Below are 7318 nucleotides of genomic sequence, written 5' to 3' on the forward strand. Positions count from 1 at the left end.
CAGTGCTCAAATACAGTTGGAACACCCCACATTAAATCCAATTCAGCACCTTTCTTTAGAATCAAAATTCTTGGGATCTAATTAGCTAATATGCATTTTGAATCTCCAAGTAAGTGCTATACAGTAATACTTCATTTTTCAAATGTATTTGACCTTGAAGCACTTTAAAGGAGTCTGAACATGGCTTAAGGGGTTTTCAAGGATCTGGCTCTAGTCTCATCTTGACATCCTTTTTCTCTTGCGTACTAAGCTCTAGCCACTGTAGTGCTTTTCCGGCACTGGGGCTGTTGTGCATGCTTTTTTTTTTGTCTGCAGTGTTTCCCTGGTATCCATCTCCGGTTTGTTTTCTGGTCCTCAGTGTAAAAGCCCCTTCTTGTCTTCGCCAGTCTAACATCAGTTTGTCGGGAGTGCTTGCTCAAGGCTTCCTCTTTTTATCCTTCACTTATTTATAATCTGTAGTTAAAAGTTGTGATTGTCTTTGCATTTTATATTCTGAAATACTTACAACTTACCTATTTTTCTTTTGATTTTCACCTTTAGGAGCTATTCCATTGCATAAGTGTACATAAGTAAATTCTGTATTATAAACATTGTTAATGGTCATTTTACTTTTGTTTTGCAAAGAACATCCTGTTTGAACCTTATGTCCTTGAAAGAAAATGAAATGTTTTACTACTGCCTTAACCAATACAGATAGAGTGATGATAGCATGAACTCGTGAGGGGGTGAAATTAGAATAGATACGCTTTGGCATTCAGGCTTTGCTGTTTCTGAGCTGTGAGCTGCTCCTTACTGAGCAGTGCTGGCATTGTTTTGTTGTTTACTTGATTGAAATCTTACCACCCGGAAAGTAACATCAAAATGTAGTACTATGTATTTACAACATACAAGTTAAGGAAATGAAGTCTCTTTATGGTTATTTCTCTAGCAGAAGATAATAGCGCAACCTGCTTCAGTAATTGCACTTTTTAAAATAAAACACAATTTCAGCCTTTCCTCATCAGCCCGTCAGAAGTTTCTCTGGCTGCCTTTCTTCCTCTCCTTCTCATTCTTCCTCATTCCCTTTCCCTTTCTCCCCATACTCCAATCGATACCAGCTGTACATTTGGTGATTGAGCTTTGTGATATTTGAAAGAAGATAGCCAAAAACTAAAAATTACAGTCAGGGTCACGCGTGGTGACTCTCCTGTAATCTCAGCACTTTGGGAGGCTGAGGTGGCAGAATCACTTAAGCACTGGAGTTTAAGACCACCCTAGGTAACATAGCGAAACCCTGTCTCTACAACAAACTTCAAATGAAATTACCTGAGCCTAGTGGTGCATGCCTGTAGTCTTTGATACTTGGGAGGCTGAGATGGGAGGATTGCTTGAGCCCAGGAGTCCGAGGCTGCAGTGATCTATGATCATGCCACTGCACTCCAGCCTGGGCAACAGGGTGAGACACAGTCTAAAAAAAAAAAAAAAGAAAAGAAAAAACAAAGTCCAGGATTTTATTTTTTATTGGTACTTATCAATTTGAGGAAAGATGTAAGGGAATAGTTGTCTCTATGTTCTTTCTAAAAGTCTTAATTTACCGACTCCAGGTGCCTCCAGTGATTGAAGTGTAAAATATTAAAAAAGCTTAACCAATTCAAAAGTAGGAATGTCAGAATCAAATATCCTGAGAAGAAGCTATCAGTAGTGTCTAGACTTTTAGATAGTATTCTCTTAACTGATAAAGACCCGAAAATATCTCCTATCAAGGCTGGAGTGAAGCATTCTGTTCTTGGTTTCTTTGTTTGTCTTCCCTCCGCAGCCTCCCTCCCTCTCCCTCTCCTTCTCCCTCTCCCTTTCTGTCTCCCCCTCATCCTCCTTCCCCCCCTCCCTAATAACATGAGGGCAGGCAGGGTTCTGAGGCGGGGAGGGATCTGAATCTGTGTCAGGAAAAGTGGAGCCCTGGTTGTATTTTAGGGCCCTCCTCTTTGTCTTCCCTGTGGTTGGCTCTTTTCCCTGCTGCACTGATTATTTTAGCAGGTAGAAAAAAGTGGCTGCTGCTAGAAAGTTTCCTTAAGAAATGTGAATATTTTAGGCTATTTGAGCATAAATGTAGCTAATTCAGACACACTGGGAACAAACCAGAAGGAGACTTGGTTCTTTTCCACTCTTTCTTCAGGATGCATTAACATCCCGTAGAAAGTGGAGATCTGCTTCTTGTATTGTGTGTTTTAAGTTATGTTACCTTATAGATATGAACTAGCTCATGTAAATATCCACTAGGTTATTTTCTTATTTGTTTACATGTTATGTGTGTGTGTATGCATGTGTATCACATCTAAAGTCCAAAAGTTTACACCCGTTGATCATATATTATTTAATATTTTGGTTTTTTGCTGATAACTGCAATTCATAATCTCAACATACCTAACACTTATAGACAATCGGGAAAGAATATACATTTCTAGACTGTGCAAGTGGGAGGTTTAGTTTAAAAATAGGTATGGAATACTCTGTTTCTGTATTAAATATATGAATATTACGTGTTAGGAGCAGGAGGCTTCATAAACAAATGTTGATGCCTAAGTAATATGCTTGTGAGAATCCTGGTATGCTCAGGCTGTGTCTTCACCCAAATCTCATCTTGAATTGTAATCTCCACAATCCCCATAATCTCCACATGTCAAAGGAGAGACCAGGTGGAGGTAACTGAATCTTGGGGGCAGTTTCCCCCATATTTGCTCATGACGGTGAGTGAGTTCTCACAAGATCTGATGGTTTTCTAAGGGGCTTGTCCTCCTTCGCTCGGCACTTCTGTTTCCTGCCACCTTGTGAAGAAGGTGCCTTGCTTCCTCTTCACCTTCCGCCATGATTGTAAGTTTCCTGAGGCCTCCCCAGCCATGAGGAACAGTGAGTCAATTAAACCTTTTTCCTTTATAAATTACCCAGCCTCAGGTAGTTCTTTATAGCAGCATGAAAATGGACCAATACAGATCCTATATTAAAAATAAGTCTGGGTCAGGCACTGTGGCTCATGCTTGTCATTTTCGTACTTTGGGAGGCCAAGACAGGAAGATTGCTTGAGGTCAGGAGTTCAAGAGCAGCCTGGGCAACTTAGTGAGACCCCATCTTTATAAAAGAAAATGAAAAGAAAAATAGCCAGGCACGATGGCTCTTACCTGAAGTCCCAGCTACTCAGGAGACTGAGGCAGGAAGATTGCCTGAGCCCAGGCAACCTGGAGGCTGCAGTGAGGCCAGGAGGTTTCAGTGAGCCATGGTCGTGCCACTGTACTCCAGCCTTGGTGACAGAGTGAAACCCTGTCTCAAATAATAATAATAATGTCTGGCATACGGCAGATGCTAAATTAGCTAATTTAACAAAAGTTTGAGGACCTACTGGACAGCCAACCTTCCTGAACCCTGGGAATGAAGCAGTGAAGAAAACAGATGAGACAGCAACCCTCAGAGCCCTATACTTTGGTGAGGAAGACCAACAATGCAAAGTGCATTTCTAGGTAGCAGCAAGTACTATGAAGAAAAAGGCAACCCGCCAGAAATATTCAGTGTTGTGTTGTAAAGTGGCTTCTATTAGTGTGTGGTCGAGATAAGCATTCTGAAAAGGTGATATTTAAGCAGAGACCTGAGTGAAGTGACATACAATATCATATTCTGAGAATAAGCAAACAGTGAGGAGAAAAGCAATTGTGAAGTCCCCGCAGGGGGAATGGGGGTTGGTGTGTTGAAAGGAAGGCGAGGGAGATATGGATTGGTAAGTGAGGGGAAATTTCAGGAGACTCCAGAGAATATGGCAGTTGTCAGGTCGTATAGAACCTTGTGGGCCCTTGTGAGGAGATACGATTTTCTTCTGTCTTATTCAGTTTATTCTGTGTTTGATCGGGAGCTGTTTTAACAGCTTTTTAAAGATTTGGATCAGGGAAATGGTATGACATTACTGAAAAGATTTTTTTTTTTTTTTTTTTAATTCTAGAAGGAAGAGCGATGTTGGGCAGATGTAAAACTGGTGAGCAGATTTAAGATATTCGGATTGCAAAAGTCCAGTGAGAAGCTGTCTTAGATCAGTGCAGTGACATCAGGGGCTTTAATAATTAATTAAATTAAACATGGAGTGCATGTTGAAAGTATAACTTATAAAACAAAACAAAACAAAACAAAAAAAACTTGCTGAGTGATTGGTTGTATATGAAGGAAATTAACTCTTAAGTTTTTGACCAAGAGGTAAATAGGCCTCTGAAAATGGGACTTCTGGCATAAGGTACACTGTAGCCATTCACAGATCCATGGAGAACTGGGAGGAGAAGGATTTGGGGGAAAATCAAGCGGTTAGTTTTGGATATCACAAGTGTGAGATGCATGTTTGCTATATAAGTGGAGATATTGAGTAGGCACTTAAAAATACAAGCCTGGAATTGGCCTTGCGCAGTGGCTCACGCCTGTAATCCCAGCACTTTGGGAGGTGGAGATGGGCGGATCACGAGGTCAGGAGATCAAGACCATCCTGGCTAACATGGTGAAACCCGTCTCTACTAAAAATACAAAAAATTAGCCGGGCATTGTGGTGGGTGCCTGTAGTACCAGCTACTTGGGAGGCTGAGGCAGGAGAATGGCGTGAACCTGGGAGGCGGAGCTTGCAGTGAACTGAGATCTGGCCACTGCACTCCAGCCTGGGGGACAGACAGAGCGAGACTCCGTCTCAAATAAATAAATAAATAAATAAATAAATATATAAATAAAATAATAATAATATTAATAATAATGATAATATAAGCTTGGAATTTAGTGGAGCAGTTCGGACTGGCAATTTGAGTCAGAAATCATCTGTTTTTAAAAGGCACTCAAAGCAATGAGCTTGTATCAGATCATCTGAAGAGTGTGTGTGAAGAAAGGTGTGGTTGAGCTGCTGAGCCCCAAGTTACTCTAATATAAAGAGGTCAGGAAGAAAATCAGAAGCTGTGAGCTAAGAAGATAAAGAAGGATATGCAGGTGAAATGGGAGGACCTATTTAAATAAGCATGTTTTGGAAGGAGTTAGTGCTCAAAATGCCAGCTGCATTTGCAGAGTTTAATGTAGATGAGGATTGAGAATTGACCATTGATTTAGCATGATGGTCATTTATTTGGACTCAAAATGGTTTTGTTGGAATGGTTGGACTGAAATTCTGATTCAGATGGGTTAAGAAGAAAATGGAAAGTAAGAAAGTGAAGGCAGCAAGTGTGGAAAAGTTTTATGTATAGAGAGAGGAGATTCTTTAAAAAGTAGTAGAAAAGTGGGTTTGTTAACTGGAATGAGGTCAAAAGTCAAAAAGTTTCTTTTAAGGTAGGTGATAGTTCAGCTGATGGGATGGAGCTGATAGGGTTCTTAGAAAAATGCAGGGGTAATTTATCTGATATAATAAAAAAGTAGGTGAAATATATTGGTTTTATGAAGGGAAAGAGGTAGATATGATTGGGGGTTGATGTTTTTTCATTGCTTCCATTTTCTCGTTTAAATAAAAGGCAAGGACATCCAGTGAAAGTGAAGGAGGGAGAGGTATTGGAAATTCCAGGTGAGAGGAAGTACGGTATTGTCCACTGCAAGCGTGGGAGAGTAGTTTACTAAGGCAATGTGATAGGATTCCTTAGTGATCAAATTTAACTAAAGATGGAATTATGCTAGGACTAGGAGAGTGATCTAAAGGAATGATTAGGGTAGTAGACCATGAGAATTCTAATTTGGATAAGTATGTACAGGACCGCCGAAGGAAGGATAGTAAGTGCAAAAGATGTGGTTAGGAGTGATTTTCTGTTGGGGGGTGAGGAATTGTTGGATGAGGTCACTGAATATTTTGGCTTATGGAGCAGCCTTATAAGGAGACCAAAGCATGCTGTGACTTCCCTTAAGTCACACCCAGGGCCCTGTGAAAGCCAGAAGGAGGGCAGTCTCTTAAGATCCCCTCAAAAATGTTCGAATGACAGTGGTGTTTTGCCATTTCCTTACATTGTCATATACTTAACTTTTCCAAAATGGTAACAACAATAAAAAGTTTCACAATTTTCTAGGTCGAATCTATTAAATTATAGTATTAAATAATAAGCCACAGCAGGAGGTATAATTATAAGGCAACCTTGAGAGACAATTGATTCGAATACACTCAATCCATCACCAAATGTATTCTCCAAAGTGTTACCAGAGTAAGCTTTCTTAAATGCAAATTTGACATGTGATGCACAAATGTAAAACATTCAATGCTGTCTTTTCTGTTACTTATAATAGAATAACTGAAACTGGGTAATTTATAAAGAAAAGGAATTTATTTCTTACACTGATAGAGACTGAGAACTCCAAGATCAGGGGCCCACCTGTGTGAGGTCCTTCTTGCTGATGGCATCTTCCTGCAGAGTTCCTACGTGTTGCTGTCCTCTCATATACTGAGTCTCTGTGACTTTACATATGACATTTCCTTTCATTTGGAATGCACTCCCTCCTCTACTTTGCTTTATGGACTATCTTATATTTTAAGACCAGATATCTTTCTTATCTTATAAGAAACTTTCATAGAAGATCTCCTGTCCTCATCCTCATTCCTGCATGGTTGACATTCATCTCTGCCACCTCATTACAACTCAGTCAGGACTTCCCCTTTTTATTTAAATACTGTTTAAGTATAATCTACTTAAACAAATCTAATATTGTATAAAGTACACTTCCCCAAAAAATCCTCCCCATTTTAGTCTTTTTGCTGGACCACATGTCATTTCAGTGACTTGCGTTTTGACTTTATTTCCGTAGCATATGCTTGCTGTCAAATAAATGCTTGTTAACTATTAGAATTATTTCTAAAATAAAAGTATTTATACAAAGTGCTCTTTAAATTTCATATATTAAAACAAGATGGTCTGCCATTAATGTTGGCTTTTGTTATTAAAAATTATTTCCATGTCTTGGGAGGCCGAAGTGGGTGGGTCACGAGGTCAGGAGTTTAAGACCAGTCTAGCCAACAGAGTGAAACCCTGTCTCTATTAAAAATATTTTAAAAAATGGCCCGGCATGGTAGCAGGTGCCTGTAATCCCAACTACTCAGGAGGTTGAGGCAGGAGAATCGCTTGAACCCAGAAGGTGGAGGGTGCAGTGAGCAGAGATCATGCCACTGCACTCCAGCCTGGACAACAGTGCGAGACTCTGTCTCAAAAAACAAAAAGAATTATTTTCATGTCAAAAAGAATTCAGTCTTCTCATGCTGTCATATATGACAGCCTTTTAAATTGCTATGTTTTATATCATTGATTTAATTTACTTTCCTGAGCAATTTATGAAAGCAATATTTTAAATAAAATTATGATTTATTTTT

At 39.6% G+C, this 7318-nt stretch overlaps 1 protein-coding gene and 1 pseudogene across 1 annotated transcript in view; both read left to right on the forward strand.

Annotated features, from left to right (window-relative positions):
• Positions 1–7318, forward strand: part of GBE1 (1,4-alpha-glucan branching enzyme 1) — a 277716-nt gene that overhangs the window by 134884 nt on the left and 135514 nt on the right. The gene's annotated exons all lie outside the window — the stretch shown is intronic.
• The window catches only part of LOC108531848 (protein SET pseudogene), a 12024-nt pseudogene continuing 10375 nt past the window's right edge, over positions 5670–7318 (forward strand).

Source organism: Rhinopithecus bieti, unplaced genomic scaffold (assembly GCF_001698545.2).
Source record: "Rhinopithecus bieti isolate Rb0 unplaced genomic scaffold, ASM169854v2 scaffold_566, whole genome shotgun sequence".
Taxonomy (NCBI): Eukaryota; Metazoa; Chordata; class Mammalia; order Primates; family Cercopithecidae; genus Rhinopithecus; species Rhinopithecus bieti.